The 19,879-nt window shown below is 41.4% G+C and overlaps 1 protein-coding gene across 1 annotated transcript in view; it reads left to right on the top strand.

Moving 5' to 3' along the window:
- Positions 1–19,879, top strand: part of LOC311246385 (uncharacterized protein) — a gene marked incomplete at its 3' end in the record, with an annotated part of 143,016 nt that overhangs the window by 18,673 nt on the left and 104,464 nt on the right. The window lies entirely within an intron of this gene.

Below are 19,879 nucleotides of genomic sequence, written 5' to 3' on the forward strand. Positions count from 1 at the left end.
CCGTTTCTGTGGAGTGGCCAGTCCGGAAGCCAGACTGATTGGGGTCTAGGAGGTCATTCTGTAAGAGATAAGCAGTAAGTTGGTTGGATACAGCACGTTCAAGTGTTTTAGAAAGGAAGGAGAGAAGAGAGACAGGACGATAGTTGCCTATGACGGTGGGGTTCAGGGTTTTTCTTTTTATGAGGTGCGTGACTCTGGCTTGTTTTAGGGAGGTGGGGACCACCCCCGAGTTGAGTGAGGAGTTGATGGTTGCAGTTAGGAATGGGAGGATGTCCGGTGCTATGGTCTGGAGGAGTCGGGAGGGTAGCTGGTCCAGCTGGCATGTAGTCGGACGGTTCGACGTTACCAGTGTCAGGGTCTCGACTTCTGTAATGGGAGAGAAAGATGACAGAGTGAAGGATGAGGTTCTCGATTCAGTGTTTGGAATGGGTGGGGGTTGGGAGAAGGAGCTGCGGATGTTCTCCACTTTTTCCTCAAAGAAGATCGCAAAGTCTTCGGCAGAAAAAGATGAGGGAGGAGGGGGTGGGGGGGGGGGGGGGGGGGGGGGAATGAGCAGGGAGGACATGGTAGCATGCAGTTTGCGAAGATTCTTGGTAGGGATGCCCCGATCGATCGGTGATCGGTGATAATGTTTTATTTTCACCGATCGTCAAACCCGATCTCAGTCGCTGTTGCTGAGTTCTGTCTCAGACACCGGTGGTGCGGCGTCTGCTCTCGAGTCCAGCCCCTCCCGCACGCATGTAAACACGGGTCTAGTCTAGTGAGACACGGGAGGACGGCATGTCGGCGTCTCCCGTTAGCTTAGCTACCGTTACAAAATGACCCAGTCAACTATTCACTTTTAGTTTAATACATGATGAGGCATTGTCTAACCGAACGGTATCTAGCCGGCCAGCTACCGATAGCTCCTGACATCAACAAACGCTCTAGCAAGTATAGTAGGTAGGTATGATACCCGTTAGCTGTTAGCTCACGTTAGCGCAAGTTAGTTCACTGTTAAAAACGAAATGTCCCATTGAACTAAATAATTCACTGAGGCGTTGTATTAACGTTATATATACATTTACATTTACATTTAGTCATTTAGCTGACGCTTTTATCCAAAGCGACTTACAAGTTCTGTACGACAAGCCATCAGGAAGGGCACAACTCTATCAGCTGAGCAACAATGTTCATAAAAGTGTTGAGTGCTACAGTGTAGGTTAGTTTATTAGGACAAGTGCATGACGGTACGGTTAGTTAGGGTTCGATTTTTTATAGTTTTTTTTTTTTTTATTATTCAGATAATGGTTGAAGAAGTGCGTCTTTAGTCGACGGCGAAAGATTGGACGTGATTCGGCTGTCCTAACTGGGGTGGGTAGTTCATTCCACCATTGGCTATATCCGGCTAGCAGTAGCTACAGATAGCTCCTGATATCAATGTCTTATAACACTGATTCGATGCGTATTCGAGCTGAGGGCTTGCTGAGCACAGTTAAGTAACGTTATACCAATAGGGTCCAGGTGCAGCGCCGGAGAATCCTGGCCGTAGCTCGAGGCTACTCGAGTATAGGTCCAGCTGCAGCTCCGGAGAATCCTGGCTGTAGCTGGAGGCTACTAGAGTACACACAGACAGTGGAGCTTGTTGCGTGGTGGCTATGTCTCGCAGATAATACAAGTACAAGTCTAATTATATAATATATATATTTTATATAAAAAAAAAAAATGTATATAAAATAAAATTTAATTTCTTTTAATCAAAAACGATCGGTATCGGCCGATATGGCTCACGACGATCGGTGATCGGTGGCAAAAAACGTGATCGGGACATCCCTAATTCTTGGCAGAGGCCTCGATCCTATGGTGAAAGAAAGAAGCTTTGGCATTAGTAATTGTTTTGGAGAATATTCTTTTTATCCACTTTTTCTCCCATTTTCTATATTTTCTCCCATCCCAATTTCGTATCATCCAATTCAACCCTCCCCTGTCACGAACGCTGTTTCTTGCCTCCCACAAGCCGGCTGCAATGTGGACTAAGTCATACATAGCACAAGTCCCCTCCGGTACTTGAGGTAACAGCAGTCGCATCTTTTCACCTGCGCAGCTCGATCTCTCAGTGGCGAGGAGTAACGCGTGGGAGGCTCACGCTCCCCCTGACACTTCCTGATTCTACTGCGCAGGCGCACCAACCGACCTGTAGGAGTCGCTGTCCACAACGCCCGATCCCCACCCATCAGTTTCCCACCCCCTAATACGGCCAATGTGTATTAGTACGGACGACCAGCTAAACTGAAAGCAATGTGGAGCGCTGGGTTCGAACAGGCGAGCCCAGCGTCTCCAGTATTCGTGGCGAGTGCCTTGCCCACTACGCCACGTAGCCCCCCTGGTTTTGGAGAATGTTAACAAGAGGTTGTGATATGTGTCGATGTCAGCAGTGAGGCGTGACTTTCTATACTTCCTCTCAGCCGCTCTCAGGACCTGTCTTTGTTCTCTCACTGCATCCGTCAGCCATGGACTGGGTGGGGAATGGCGGGCAGGTTTCTCAACGACAGAGCTTGTCGAAGGAGGTTGCAAGGGCTGAGAGGAGGGTGGAGGTTGCCATCTCTGTGGGGAGAGCAGAGAAGGTGTTACTCAAAGGTAGAGCGGATATTATGTCAGAGGAGACCCAACGGTACCTTTTTTTCTGTACTTTACTCACTCTCTCTGAAGTCTAAACTTCACAACACACAATCTAAAACCCCTTACCTCCCTCTCCCAAACCGATCTTGTATCTCAATGGGATTTCCTGGTTTTTGCGATTTGATAATTGCATCATTCCAAATCGCGATTTTGATTTAAAATCGATTAATCGTGCAGCCCTACCGTACGGTACACGGTTAGAATGCGTATTGTTCCACCCCTATGGAATACACAAAACACGTTGTCATTTTTCGGCCTATTTATGAATCGTTTTCAAATAAACGCTAGATTATCGATAGTATATGTGTACTTATGCACGCTAGAGAAGCGGGCTGAAAAATCAATCTTTCTGGTCAGCACACACACACACACATACACAGATAGGGGACACGTTGAGATATATGTGAAAAAAACTGATTACCCAGGGCTGTACAGTGCGACATATGTCGCACGTGTGACACTGACGTCAGTCTGTGCGATGAATGGATTGACTTCAGTAGCACTGGTGCGATGGCCCGTGCCTGGCGCGAGAAAAAAACAAAAAAAAAAGTGTGACGGTAAATTGAATGGACCACGGCGCCACGTTATCCACTTGGTACTTGTAGTCTCGTGCGATTAAAAACAATGTGCTGTCTGCTGCGTAGAGTCCATATATCAAACACCAAATCCCATAATCCCTAGCGAACAATATGCCCGCAAGTTGCGAGCTCAATGTACAGTGACTGAGTGACTTCGACAAGATGAAGCGCTTTTTTAAGGTATTAAATCCAACAAAAGAAGTACAAGCCCAAAATACCAAACGAGCCCGAGAGGGACCACGTTAATAGAAACGAGACAAAAGGAGAAGATTAACAAGATGTACAGATATAACGCAGAGTGGAAAAATTATTTTCCGTGGCAAATTTTTTATGAGGAAGCGCAGCTATTATTCTTGTGTCACTGGTGCCGGGAGGCTCCGGAAAAGATCCGATCAGAGAATCCCTATGTCGTGGGTAACAATATCCTAAAAAGGGATAACATTAATAAACACAATACGTCCCATCGACACATTCTTGCCCGGGATGCCTTCAACGCTAAACAAAACCCTGAGCGGGCCGGCACCCTATTGCACTCGCTGAGTAAACAGGCGACCAGAGCGGATGATGCTGATCTCCGCGAGGTAAAGCTTAAGATGAATGTGGCATATTGCATCGCCAAGGAAGAAATGCTGTTCACTTAGGGCTGGGCGATATGGCCTAAATATGATATCACGATATTTTCTGACCTTTCGGCGATACACGATACGCATCACGATGTTTTTCTTTTTTTCCCCAAACAATTCATTATGAGGCTTACCAAGACAGTATTTGAGTTTGCAAGCTAACATTAAAGACAAAATAAAATACCCATGCATTTAGCATTTTTATATTATATATTAGATTTAGATTATTGGATTATTAGATTATATATTGCATATATTTAGCAATGAGATATTATATGATTTAGATATGAAATATGATGAATTGAAAATGGGGGACCCTGATGTAAACAAGACGAAAGTCTTTCTCTGGTCTGCATCCTCCAGTCCACTGTTGACTGTTGTTGTATTGAGCTGTACTGTATTGTACCTATGCTGCAATCTGTTAATAACGTTTATATTCATTCAGTCGGCAAACAGAATCATTTTGATTGACAGTCGCGTCTGCCAATTACGTCACATCGCTTGCACCCGCCCTGCTGTTCTTAGCACCAATCGGCAAGCGCGTATTCATTTTTTACTTCCGCCATTGGAGATCTCGATGAAAACAACAATGGCAGCGGTAGCTCGCCGCGGCCGACGTTTAGCTTTTAGCTCTGCAGAATGACTAAACGACTGGAGGCATACTGATTTTACTGCAACGGATGTTATAATAAAAGCCTTTCCATACATCTGTCTGATTGAAAACGTTATTAACAGACCGCAGAATGGGCACAACGGAGTCAGCACGGGCTGAGATATGAACGGCTAATGCTTGCTATATCTAGGTCGACCTCGGTCGTTGCTATGTAAATACGCTGATGTTATTGAAAGTGTAACTATATAACGTCAATGCCACCAAACGAATGCCTTTGTTATCATAAGTAGTAACTTTTGATGCAGTAGTGTGTGTGTGTGGGGCGGCGCTGTTCAAAAGTGTCAACGTGTGGACCAGATTGACGCAACACAAGCCTCTTGGGCAAAACATCACGATATCCACGATACGTTTAAAAAGTGTATCGTTAATGAACTGTACCCGATATTTATATAATATCGTCATATCGCCCAGCCCTACGTTCACTAAATTTAAGCCGCTAATTTTACTCTGTAAAAAGAACAGAGCCGATATAACTAGGGATGGGTACCGAATTCGGTACTTTTGAGGTACCGAACCGAAACACGTCGGTACTACCGAGTATCGAATCAAGTGAGAAACCGGATTTTTTTTTTTTTTTACTTTTTTCTTTTCATGTCAACGTTCACAGCACAATATATGCTTACCTAGGATTTTACTTGATTCAACAACAAAGCAGTCGGAGCAATGACAAGCCGAAAACTGTCGAAATTGTAGTTATTTGAAGTTTGGATTTTTTTTTACGACTGAGATAGGTTAATTACATTTCTTGAGACTAAAGTACAGAAAAAAGGTACCGTTGGGTACCGGTATCGATTCACAGGTACCGGTACCGGTATCGGTTCAAATGTGAAAGGTACCCATCCCTAGATATAACTCCATTGTATGGCTACTTAAATTCCCCTCCGGGATCAATAAAGTATTAATTATCTATCTATCTATCTATCTATCTATCTATCTATCTATCTATCTATCTATCTATCTATCTATCTATCTATCTATCTATCTATCTATCTATCTATCTATCTATCTAATAACGAGACAATATGCAAATAAGGTAATAATAATTCATTTTATTTATAAAACACTTTTCATTCATGCAGAGTTCCTTGTACTTCTGATTAATGCAATGGTGTGTGTGTGGATCTGAAAAAGTGGCCAGCAGACATGATGCTGGAACTGTGACACGTGTGCAGTGCACACACACACACACACACACACACACACACACACACACACACACACACTTGAATAATTGTAATAATAATAATAATTATTTATTTGGTTCCACAAATATGTACAGGTGTTTGTATGCATTATATATATTTGTTATTTTGGTTTCTAGGTTGGTTTCTAGCTTTCCCTGTAATCTGAGTCCACACCAGCGCTGCCTGGTCTCAGACTGCTTCTGTTATATATCGGTTATATGGTTATGTCCTTGTTTTTTTAGTTTTACATTATGGGCAAATAAAGAAAGAATTTGTCTGAAAGCATTTCTTGTTAAAGTTTGGATTTTGTGTGCCCTGTATGCAAGATTCATGTCCCTTGCCAGTTGCCAGTCACATACCTGTTTAAGTAATGAACTGCACTACTTGTGGTTGTTTTTAGAGATTTTAGAGACGTTTTATACCCGTGCTACAAGATTTTGGCCTGTGCTACAAAACTATCAACCTCTGTAGCACCAGTGCTATGTGCAAACAAAGTTTACGTACAGCCCTGGATTACCCCAAGACTGGTAAAAAAATTCCAATTCCTGATCGCCAGATATCGATCGCATTTATTGATCCAACACTGGGTACTCGAAACATATATTCCACGCTGTTCTGAGGGTCGGCAATGAATGCAATCGGCTCGGGTTACATGCCTGATAAGTAAAATGTGGATTCCGGATTTTCTTTTCCCCATGCATTTTCATTCAGTCCAATCCAATGCGTGCATTACCATCCGGGAGACGATAGGGGACGGTATTTTCCCTGTTCGAGCTCAGAGCCAGTCCCAATGGTAACGTGAGGCTAGATTGATGAAAAATGAATGGAAATCGCTAATAAAAGAAATGACGATTAAAAAAAAAAAAAAAAAAAAAAAAAAAAAAAAAAAAAAACACGAGATTTCTTGTCATTGGCACTCAACGCATGGCATGAACTAACAAGATTTCTCGTGGCTGGCACTCAAAGTGTTAACATCCCTTACGAAAACATACCATAGTGGTAGGCAGCTATGATTGTTTGCAATTGTGCCATGGTATCAGACTATGTATAGGCCTACTTAAATAATTCCATGGTAATCCTAGTCATAAATTCACAATTCCCTAGTCATAAATCTGTACTAAACATTGTGTTTAGTACAGACACTTCAAATGTTTAAAGTGTATAAGGGCATGTAACATTATGATGGAAGTGTATGATGGCCATTCCCATGCTCAGCTATGTATCATAAATTGCTGCAGCAATTTTGGGGTTGATACCATTGTTAGACAGATTTGGTGAAAAACATGAACATTTGTTACCACTAGAGAATTGATATTTTTGGGGAAATTGCTCAGACCCCCCCTTATTGTCAATATACCTAGGATGGCCATACATCTTATGAATGCCCCAGGTCTTTAGTTTGTGGTTGTAAAGTTTCATGAGGCTGTTTTTATACAGTGGGGTCAAGTTTCATAAAATGGTCTCACTGCAATGAAATGGCTACTGTGTGGTCTAACGTCATCACACAGTTGGACTCATTGCATCCACAATAGTTGCAGCTTCCTAGTCATACTCAATTCATACAATTTCAAGACTGTTTAGGGAACACAATCTGCAGGAATAGTCAAATATATATATATTTGACGGCTGGGTGGCGTAGCGGAGATTGCGCTAGTCACCAATTCAAGAGACACCGGGTGTCAGCATTGCCTCCAGCTTGGGCCAGCCGTCATACTAACTCAATTGGCAGTTAGAGGGTGGAAGTCGATGGGTGGGGATTGGACGTTGTGCACAGCGACTCCTACAGGTTGGTTGGGGGACGCCTGCACAGCAGAGACAGGAAGTAGCGGGGGTAGTGTGAGCCTCCCATGCGTTACACCTCGCCACTGAGAGTCCGTGCTGCGTGTATCCTTTCGGCAACTAACGTTTCCTTCTGCATTGCTCCGATTGGCCAGCGATCTACGCTCGTTTCGCCCCTACGCCGGTAGCGCGCGCAGACGCATTTAGTTTTTGCCCCCACATGCCCACACGCTCACACACGCAGGGTTTAATAATAATAATAATGCAGGTTTTGCCACCACGCCGCTAGATAATAATAATAATAATAATACTTAGAATAATAATACTTAGACAAACGCACGCAATTGGCACAAGTGTAAATTTCGTCACTCAGTTTTAACATTGACGCACTTAGCTCAACTCGTTCACCAGCTTGCTGTGGAGCCTATGGTCACACGTTTTTTTTACGTTTAATTTATTTTTCTCTCTATATTAACGTAACTAGCTATTCATATCAATCGAAATAACGTTCATCTCTCTATATTAACGTAACTAGCTATTCATATCAATTGAAATAACGTATTGTATTGTTTTCATCTCTCTATATTAACGTGATTCCATCAACACATAGGTAATATTTAGATCACAGGCTGGTCATGCATAATCTCGCCCCCCAGACTCTTCTACCGAATTGACTAGGTCGCACAAGTCAATCAATAGATTACACTTTCTGTAGGCCTAACACTCAACTACTCATTCTGTTGTGACACAACATGACATGTTAGGGTTGTCACCTTCCGTGATCGCGTTTGAACAAATGTGTAAAAAATCTGTTTTAGATTAGGCTGTAAAAATCATAAATGTATTGCCATCATGGACCAATAACAGAACAGATTGACAGGTGGTGACAAAGCACAAGACTGGGCATTTATTTAAAATACATACCCTAACCACATAACCGATATTTAAAAGGTAATTAACAGGCATGTTCTGCAACATATATCCACTCTTAACGTAAAAAAAAATGAACTAAGAGTGATTCGAACTTGTGACCATAGGCTCCACAGCAAGCTGGCGAACGAGTTGAGCTAAGTGCGTCGATGTTAAAACTGAGTGACGAATGCATAATTTACACTTGTGCCAATTGCGTGCGTTTGTCTAAGTATTATTATTATCTACCGGCGTAGGGGCGAAACGAGCGTAGATCGCTGGCCAATCAGAGCAACGCGGAAGGAAACGTTAGTTGCCGAAAGGATACACGTGTCCGTGCTGGCAGGTGAAAAGATGTGATAGGCTGCCTCCTCGTGTACCGGAGGGGACACGTGATGCAAGGCTTCTATTAGAGCCATATGAAATCCGCGATCACGGAATCGCGGACGGAATCGTGGAATTGAGCAATAAAAATGGAATCAACTGTATTTTTTTTTTTTTATATATAATGTTGTGGGACTTGTACAGCACTTTGTTCAACTTTGTCAGTGCTGTAAAGTTTAAACCTTTTTAAATCTTAGAAAAACAAAACACTTTGCTTTCATGAAATATTGTAAGCCGTCATTTGAGGCTTTATAAAAGCAGCACAATGAACACAAATCTGTCAGTGCCGAGTCCGACCTCATCTTAAATAACAAACAGCATGGCTTGTTGTAATTAACAAAGAGAGGCAGAGTTGATTTAGCAAAATATTTATATTTTTTAATAATATTTTATTTTCATATTCGAATCCCATGCCCATCGAACGAAGCTTCGAAGCTTCGAAGTATTTAAGACAGCCCTATTAAATGGACTGTTATATCTTATTAAATTGTGGACATTTATTCATTCCCACTTAGGCTATTTCTGATGGTAAAATGAGCGTACAAAGCAAAATACAGAATTCTGAAATATTAAAACGGAAAAAACGGAATGTGGAAAAAAATTTAATGGAATTTGGAAAAAAATAAAACTGATTTCATATGGCTCTAGCTTCTATCCTCCCTACAACCGACCAGTGGGGGGCATAGTCGAGCAACGTTCAAGACAGGGGAGGGGAGAATTTGAAACACGAAATTGGGATTGGAGAAAAATAGAAAATAAGGAGAAAAAAGTGGGTAAAAAAAAATATTTTTTTTGAATAGGTGAAAATAACACATTTGTACTGCATGCAAACTGCAGTTTTTGCCCCAAACGATATGGGATTAGCATAAAGTGGGCATGTATGCAAAGAGAAGACTATTGGCTCATATAACTCATATTATTCCTGTGCTGGAGCTTAAAGGACTGTATATAATTGTCACCTTAGGGACTGGTCGGATGCCTTAACTGCCGAACTAATGATACCAAATTACACAACTGAGTAAACTAAATTAAATGGAGTCACCTAGACTAGAAAGAGAGAGGAAACTGATGAACCATAATGCCATTTTATATAAACACAGGGAACAAACATACCGGTACATACAAATATTCATAGTACTTTATACCATTCCTAATTAAAATACTATAGCTAAATTTAGATGGGTGCCCAAATTGTTCTACTAAAGTGTTCTGGCCAACGTTGCCGCGGTTACTGTAGCAGCAGAGGAACAATTCCCTCTGCCGGACGAGAGAGGTGGAGAGAGAGTTAGTAAGCCTGGTGGTGAGAACCCGGAGGGGTTCTGTTCTGTGGCGAAGAGTAGTCGACCGCTGCGTGGCGATGAAGACGCTGCCCGGTCCGATTGGCGCTACCTAGAGCTGCCGCGGTATTGATGTTTTCCTTACCGCACAAATTTGCGAAATATTTCCTACCGCTGCGGTTATTACACACACAAAAAAAATATATATATTTGAATGCATTTTTTTTTGTAGTCTACTCTTTATAGCATATAGCCTGCCTCTAGTCTAAATGTCTATCTTTAGAGGATGACTTTGCAGCATGAATATTGTTTGGGATTCGGCAAGCACGCATTGTTATTAAAAGTGAAACACGGATTCGAAGTCTCCCCTCTGTGTCGCGGGCAGGTTACCCCCCCGACCCTTTCTTCTTCTTCTTATTATTACGTTACTACTTATGATTACAAAGGCATTCGTTTTGTGGCATTAACGTTATATAGTTACACGTTCAATAACATCAGCGTATTTACCGGACCATAGCAAGGCAAGCGTTACTCAATTCATATCTCGGTTCCTTTCTTTGCTCAGAGCGTGCCGAGTTGTACCCATTCTGCGGTCTGTTAATAAAGTTTTCAATCAGACAAGTGTATAGAACGAAGGGCTTTTATTATAACATTTCGTTGCAGTAAAATCATTATGCCTCGTTCCCTGAGGAGCGACGGTAATCCACTCCGGTCTCCGGCGGGAGCTAACGTATTAGCCGTGTTGTGAGCTCTGATCAATGGCTGACAATAGGAAGTAAAAGCACTGCAGGACGCTCCAACGTGTGACGCGTATCTCTTCTGACAAATCAGTGGTCTGCAGTGTTTCATGTGACTTTTCTGGTACCCAATAGGGTCGCTTGGAACCTCGACAGAGAAGTAGGGTATATCTGCAGAGCCGCAAGCCCAACGAGAGCAGGGTACTTTATTATTATTATAAAAAACAGCGGTGATGCGGTATTCAGCCCAACTCTGCGGTGGGCGTGATGTAACAGCGATACCGCGGTAATACCGATACCGCGGCAGCTCTAGCGCTACCAGTCTGCTCCTACAGACCAGATGCACCACTGTTGGGTATCCGAGTGTCTCCTCCGCTCAGTAGTGAGCACGCAGACAGCCAGACTGAAGACACGCGGTCCGCCTCTGTACAACAGGCTAGTGCTAGCGGCTGCTGAGCTAACAAATGACTGGTTGTGTGCCTCTGTACAGAGTCCCTTCGGCACAGAACCTAGCTAAATGTTCTCCGGTCTGTGCTATATCGTCCGATATGTCCAGTGCAGAGCAGCTAGCAACGCATGTGCAACGGGCTACGTTAGCTATTAGCTCTGAGCTAGCTAGCTTCTGCTAACTGCTAACAATAACTGGAAATACGATAGTTAGCTGTAGTCCGCGAATCACTGACTTTTCCTAAACATCTAACTAGCTAACTACTCAAAACTCACACTCTCTGGTGGAATAATGTCCGCGAAATAGGCAACTTTACGTCAGTGGGCAAATGTCCGTGACCGTCCCGGCTGGATGCATTTCTCTCTCTCAACAAGTCTGGACAAGTTGAACGACACAGGAAGTGACGCATGATAACTAAACACTTCCACCTCTGCCCAGTAGATGGCAGCACTGTCACACAACATGAGATGCAATATCACCAGGCAGATGGTATAAGTAAACAGTATGTGGAAAATAATTACTCTTAGGTCGATTTCTACATAACTGCAGACCCTTCAGCACAATTCCTATATCTTGAGGTGAGAGGTCAAGGGACCAGTAAATAGTTTATCCCCTCACCAAAGTTTTGCCTAACTTTGGAACATTATGTAGCCCCCTTCCCTCATGCTTGGTACCAATGGATTCCTTAGGTGGTCTCGTCTTATATGATGCCAGTAGCATTGACGCCCCACAGGTTTCTTGAGGGTTAAACTGTTCACAACAATTTAGGATCATATCTGTTCTTGCATGAGGCCCAATGATTTGTGTGAAACGTATTTGCAACCAAATATTAAATATGATGATTTTATTTAGATAAAGTTAATTTATCCAATTACTTTTAGTCTCCTAAAACGGGGGGACTACTGTATAAAAAGGGGCTACAATTCCAACAAGGTTCACCTGATATGGATGTGAACTTTGGATGATGTCTGCACTTTAACCTCAAGGTCATTGTTCCATTCAAATCCAATGTGCTGGAGTACAGAGACAAAACAGCTAAATGTTTCACTGTACTGAGACTTACTGACATCATATGAGTGTGTTGTTGATGACGGTATTGTAAAAACCATACCTTTCAAGATGTTACTGAGTTGCAACTAGGGGGTGGTCCTGATGGGGCAGTGCAAATAAAAGCAAAAAAGCCATTTGCTGTAATTTCCTGCAACTTAAAAACATAATTTCAATAAGTTCAGTAATTTCCAAAGTAGTTATTTAATTGTATAAGGTTGCACAATAGTTTAACACGACACACGAAAGCGCACGCACACAGTGGAACCAGATGACTGAGCAAATCACATATTAGACAATGATGCGTGTTATGGAAAATATTAAAGGACAAAAGATGAGCCGTTTTGTAATCATTCTGAGTCGTTATTAAAAAATAGACGTTTATTTCACTGTGGCCACAATGAAAGGACAGTTTACAGACAGATACATCATGTTCACACACTAGCGTCTGACCATAAAGTGACAAAGAGCTCTGGTCAGAACGTACATTATACACAGAAATAGACGTTTGTTTGTTTGTTTGTTTGTTTGTTTATTTACACATATAAAAACAGTTACATATATAATACAATATAGTCCACAAGGGATGTGTAGGAGAATTGCCTAAAAACCCTCAAGGGGCTTGCATGTGGCATTCACCAGGAAGCAAAACTACATTATATCAAGATAAATATAAAATATAAGATAAAATCCCCCCCCCCCCCCCCCCCCTGAACAAACAAACACACACAAGCAGGCCTACTTAGACACCGAAGTAGGTACCCCATGCCATACGATTTCTGGTATAGAGAAAACAATCAATGACAGTAAGAATATATAATAAAACGAAAATACAATAACAAAAATACATCAAGCCATCAGACTACAGTTTGTAAAGGAAGTCCATATGGGAAATATTGGTGATCTAGGAGATGAGATTTCAGTGCTCTTTTGAATTTCAGAAAAGAAAATTCCAAAATATGTGGAGGCAAAGAGTTCCACAACTTTGACCCTCGGTAGAGCAAACAAAACTGAGATTGGGAAGTGCGTGAAAAGGGTGGTCTTAGCAAACAGGAACTACGTGTGGGGTAATTATGAATTTGGTGATTGTGGGCAAACATGTCATGAAAAAAAGGGGGAAGGGCTCTGTTTAAAGAACTATGCACAAATAAACCAGTCTGAAGATGATTCACTTGATAAACACTGAGGATACCTAACTTATGGAATAGAGGCTGAGAAGAATGACTTCGATGTACACAGCTGATTATTTTTAGAGCTCGTTTCTGCAGACGGTATATGGGCTCAAGTTTGGTCTGATGCGTACTACCCCAAACTAAATTACAGTAGTTGATATATGGGTAAACCATAGAGTAATATAACATTGTGGCAACCTCGGTGCTCAGCAAGTGACGTGTTTTTCCAAGAATACCAATACTCTTGGCCATTTTTGTAGTTATGGCTGTGATATGAGGTTTCCATGATAGGGATTCATCAAGCAGAACACCAAGGAATCGTGTAAAACACACCCTAGCTATGGGGATGTCATTGATCACTACTTTAGATGAAGAGTTAAAAATCACAGATTTGAGACCAAAAAAAATGAAATTCGTTTTTTTAATGTTTAGTGATAATTTGTTGCATTTAAACCAAATTGATAGTTTGTTAAGTTCTTCATTTATGACCCTAATGATGGTATCAGGATCTTTATGTGAATAGAATACACACGTGTCATCTGCAAATAAAATTTTCGACAGCCTGTCTGAGACGTTAGGGAGGTCATTGATATATAACAAAAATAACAAAGGCCCAATAATTGAACCTTGGGGCAGACCGCAAAGTAAAGGAAGAAAAGGAGAATTTGTCCCATTATAGGATACAGACTGACGTCTATCTTTAAGGTAACTGGTGAACCATAGCAGTGCATTGTTTTTTATTCCAAGATGTGAGAGCTTCTGCAGGAGGATATTGTGATTGACTGTATCAAATGCCTTTGATAAGTCTAAAAAAATACCTATAGTGTTTTCCTTTCTGTCTTTAGCTTTGTATATTTCATTAATTAGATGTGTTATTGCCATATATGTTGCATGTTTCTTTCTGAACCCGTACTGGTGAGTGTAAATAATATTGTGCTTATTAAGATGTTCAATTAATCTTTTATAGACCAGCTTTTCAAGTATTTTTGACAAGGTAGGAAGGATGGATATAGGTCTGTAATGGTTGAAGACGGCTGGGTCATCATCTTTATAAATAGGGATGATCTTAGCTATTTTAAGTTCCAGTGGGACGATTCCCTTCTCCAGTGATGTATTAAAAATATGACATAATGGCTTCACAATGGATTCTTGAATGGATATCAGTAATCTGCCTCCAATACCATCATAACCCGGAGAAGAGTCCCCCAGGTTGATCAAGATCTCCCGAACCTCATCCTCTGTAACCGGCAAGAAGTTAAAACTGTCATTGATTGGAGGATTCATAAACTGAAGGGGACTATGGTTACTAAATGGAATCTTTGCAGCCAGTGTTGGACCAACTTCTGAGAAAAAGTTATTAAAGTTATTGGCAATTAATTGCGGGTCAGTGATAATAACCCCATCAACCTTAAATTCATTAGGCAACTGATTACGTTTATTTTTTTTGTTGAGGATAGAGTTAATTGTTCTCCATAAGAGAGTCATGTTATTTTTGTTTTTAGATAATTCCATATTGTAGTAATGCTTTTTAGCTCCTCTGATAATGTGGTTTAATTTATTTCTATAGTTCCTAAATTGAGCAAGATAAAATGGAGTGGGATTGAGAAGATATTTTTTATACAATCTACGTTTAGTATTTAGGGATTTGATAATAGCTGGGGTTATCCATGGTTTGATCAGTTTATGATGAGGCTTGGGAGATGCCTGTACAAGGGGAAAACATAGGTCATAGGCCTGGGAGATACGTTCAGAAAACAAAGTAAAAGACTTTTGTGCATCAACAGAATGGAGGATATCTGTCCATGGATACTCGCCGACCACTAGTCCAAACCTGGTCAAACTAGCTTCATTAAAGCGTCTCTTATATTTAGGATATAGCATAGTTGGAGACTTTTCATGTTCCCTATATAATATGAGAAAGATTGGACAATGATCAGCAATATCCATGCACAGAACTCCTGATTTCATGCTCTTATCCAACACATTAGTAAAGATATTGTCAATCAGAGTGGCAGATGTCTCCGTCACTCTGGTTGGTACTGCAATCATAGGATGAAAGTAGTGGGAATACATTGTGTCAATAAACTCCTTAGTTGAGTTATCATTCTTATGGTTTATAAAATTGATATTTAGGTCACCCATTAAATAGCATTTTTTCCCTTCTTTGGAAATGACATCCAGAACATTTGTTAGATCAGCATTGAATGCAGACAAGCTAAAGCTGGGAGGTCTATAAATACATGCAATAATGGCCTGGTGGGTTTCAACAAACACAGCCTCAGCAGAAAGGGTTAAATACTTTTCGATGTCATGCCTTTCTTTATACACCATGTTCGGATTGAGATATAGAGAAACACCCCCACCCTTTTGGCCTTCTCTGCATCTATGAATATGCTTATAGTTATTGAATTCATACAAATCAGCATTGTCTTTAGACAGCCATGTTTCAGTAAGCCCTATTACACTAAAAGAGAAGTCAAGGTTAGTCAAACAAAGGCATAAAGTATCATAGTTTTTTGGCAGGCTGCGGACATTGATATGGATGAGGGAAAAGTCACTCCTAGTATTTTGAGGGTCAACAGTGGAATTGAATTCGTTCACACTGAAGTAATCAGATATTCCAGAGACTTGTTTCATTTGAGCAAAACAATGTGTGTCAGGGTCATTATTGAATAAAAGGTTTGATGTTGATGAGTCCCGAGATTCACTTTCTGACTGAAGCAACGTAGTGGGCGGGTCCTTCAAAAGTTCATTTACTTGATCATATGGGTTGGAGTTAGAGTTTACATGTAATGAACCAGAGACAGATGTAGGGAAGGTTTGGAGATGAGTGCCAAATTGGTTGTGTGAGGAAGATGACATGATATAGGTGGAGAAAAGATCATTAAAAGGGGTCATCATAGCATGGTAGGTTCCCACTGACTTTCACTCGTGTTGTGTGGTTGGAATCACCCCCTGATGCTTTCGTGGTTTGATCACCAGTCTGTCATAGTTAATGACGGCATACTTTCCTTCATCCCTTGCCTGTTTCATTGCTGGAATGAGGTCAGCTCTCTTCTTCCTTAACAAGTCAGAGAAGTCCTCATTTACATAAATTAAGGTGTTCTTGAGGTGAGCTCTCGCCTTGGCAAGTATGAGGTCTTTATCCTTGAACCTCAGGAGTTTCACAACAATTGGTCTTGCTTTATCAGTGTTCTGTTTCACACTCCCAGTGCGGTGGGCTCTTTCGATTTCGATGAACTTTGGATCAATTTCCAGTTTGTTTTTTAGGAATTCTCTGACCATCTGCTCAGTATCTGACCAGGATTCATACACATTTTCCTGAGTCAGACCATCAATAATTACATTGTTTCTTCGACTCTGATTTTCCAGATAGTCCATTTTGGATATGATGTCTTTGCTTTCCGGGGTCATACCCTGAGTGGGCAGGGACTGGAATGACTGGAGCTGTGATTCAAATGAGCCAAGTTTCTTCTCCATCACTCTCAAGTCATCAATTTGGGCTTGAGAGAACTGAAGGCTGGACTTGACCTCATGTACCTCTTTCATAATGCCATCAATTCTAGTGGTTGTAGATTCCATGATGAGCTTGGTAAAGGACATGAAGTTTGACTCTTGCCTGTTAAGCATTTCCACATAGAATAATTTCTGTTGATCCATCATTTCTTTCACATTTTCCATAGAGACATAGTCCTCATCTTGAGTAGAGATGTTTTGTCTTGTTTTGATCTTGCGAGGGGACATGCTTACCCTCTGTAGAAGTTGGTATGAGGATTTTGACAATGGATAGAAGACAGTCAGGTAGGTTGGATGGTGGTAGAACAGTAGGCCCGGATTCTTAATCCATCAAAAATCTCTTTCGGTGTTAGTCATCCACACTTCAGCAACTCTTCTCTATATATAGCTTTAAAATATGATAAAAATAGCTTTGTATGCTTTGAAAAAAGTATTTAAAAGAGTCCAGAATCACAATAAAACATTTGGATGGCTTGTAGCCAAAAATTGCATGCTGCTGCTAGACAGGAAACAGGAAGTGATGTTAGTTGGTTGGATGCACTTCAAGCATCCAACTTTACTTTTAGTCTCCTAAAACGGGGGGACTACTGTATAAAAAGGGGCTACAATTCCAACAAGGTTCACCTGATATGGATGTGAACTTTGGATGATGTCTGCACTTTAACCTCAAGGTCATTGTTCCATTCAAATCCAATGTGCTGGAGTACAGAGACAAAACAGCTAAATGTTTCACTGTACTGAGACTTACTGACATCATATGAGTGTGTTGTTGATGACGGTATTGTAAAAACCATACCTTTCAAGATGTTACTGAGTTGCAACTAGGGGGTGGTCCTGATGGGGCAGTGCAAATAAAAGCAAAAAAGCCATTTGCTGTAATTTCCTGCAACTTAAAAACATAATTTCAATAAGTTCAGTAATTTCCAAAGTAGTTATTTAATTGTATAAGGTTGCACAATAGTTTAACACGACACACGAAAGCGCACGCACACAGTGGAACCAGATGACTGAGCAAATCACATATTAGACAATGATGCGTGTTATGGAAAATATTAAAGGACAAAAGATGAGCCGTTTTGTAATCATTCTGAGTCGTTATTAAAAAATAGACGTTTATTTCACTGTGGCCACAATGAAAGGACAGTTTACAGACAGATACATCATGTTCACACACTAGCGTCTGACCATAAAGTGACAAAGAGCTCTGGTCAGAACGTACATTATACACAGAAATAGACGTAACATTATACATCAGATATGATGATGAATAGTAGATAAAAATGGTTCCCAGTTACGGGAAGTAATAGCACAACCTTGCTTTGGCTGGCTGGGAAGATAACCTTGGTACTATAATAATAATAATAATAATAATAATAATGCAGGACCTGTTCAGAGGTCTTTAATTGGCATGCAATTATCCTCAATGTTAGCGGTTAGCACACACGGTTAGCACACACCGGAACACACACGCATGCATTGTTTTTTGTAGGATCGCCGATGCGATTAGTCTCTGCGATTAACCCACTTTCTGACCTTTTAAAGAGACACACACACATTATACTAGCTGGCCATATTGAACCAGTCAAGCTGTACAAAGATAAAATGATATCTCAACACAGATCTATAATGACATGATAATATTTCCTACGACATGCGTCTGTTTCTAAGCTGGCCCGAAGCTTTCACGGCAGATTTCTTATTTGTATTAATTTCTTTAACACATGGTGGCGTTGGTGCACTGTCATAGTGGCGCTGCACCCCTATACCTTGTTTAGGGAAAGCACTGCCTTTGCATGGATCCATGACCAGCGTAAAGTCGTAAACCTTAGAACACTGAATGCTCCAGCCCTTGGTTCTAGCTTAGGGGAGAAATCTATTCTAGACCCATTTGTCCAGGATCATAGAAATAACATCTATTTCACGATATTCATTCCTAATTTAGACCCATTTTATATCCCATCCATACCTACTAAAGTTTCAAGTTTTGTTTAATTTGTCACATAATAGGTAGGCCTACATGTACATTATAGTGAAATGCTTGGTTCTGTATGACCCTCCTGAGATTGTGCTTCATACAGTAATACAGTAAGAGTAAAATAGTAAGGATCAACTCTATAGGCTACATATACCACTGGCCAAGCATGGCTTAGTTACTATATTTATACCAGCAAGACTTATTACCATAGTATACAGTATTTATGGCTTACTACCAATTATTTATACAAGCATGACTTACTACCATAGTATATATTTATACCAGCATGACTTACTACCATAGTATATTTTTACCATATACTATATATTTGAACCTAAGCAAAACAGAATTGCTCCACCTGCCGGCCAAATCCTCCCACCTGACCGACCTCCATCACAGTCGAGAATGCAGCTGTGACCGCATCCCCAACCGCCAAGAACCTTGGTGTTGTCCTCGACGACCAGTTGAACTTCTCTGCTCACATCGCAGCGACAACCAGAACCTGCCGATTCCTCCTGAGCAACGTCAGAAGGATCCGCCCCTTCCTGACAAAAGAAGCCACCCAACTCCTCGTCCAATCAACAGTCATCTCCCGCCTCGACTACTGCAATGCACTGCTAGCTGGCCTCCCGGCCACTGCCACCAAGCATCTTCAACTCATTCAGAACGCAGCGGCCCGCCTGATCTCAAACCTACTGAAGTTGGCCCATGTCACCCCACTTCTTAGGGACCTGCACTGGCTCCCCATTGCTGCACGTATCCGCTTCAAGGCCCTCGACCTAGCATACCGTGCGGCAAAGGGAACCGCTCCCGCCTACCTCCGGTCAATGGTCTCTAACTACACACCCTCAAGACCCCTACGCTCTGCATCTGGCCGCCTTAGACCTACTCCTATCCAAGCTCCGGGAGGGTCATCAAA

Source organism: Notolepis coatsorum, assembly GCF_963971535.1.
Source record: "Notolepis coatsorum genome assembly, chromosome: 19".
Lineage (NCBI taxonomy): Eukaryota > Metazoa > Chordata > Actinopteri > Aulopiformes > Paralepididae > Notolepis > Notolepis coatsorum.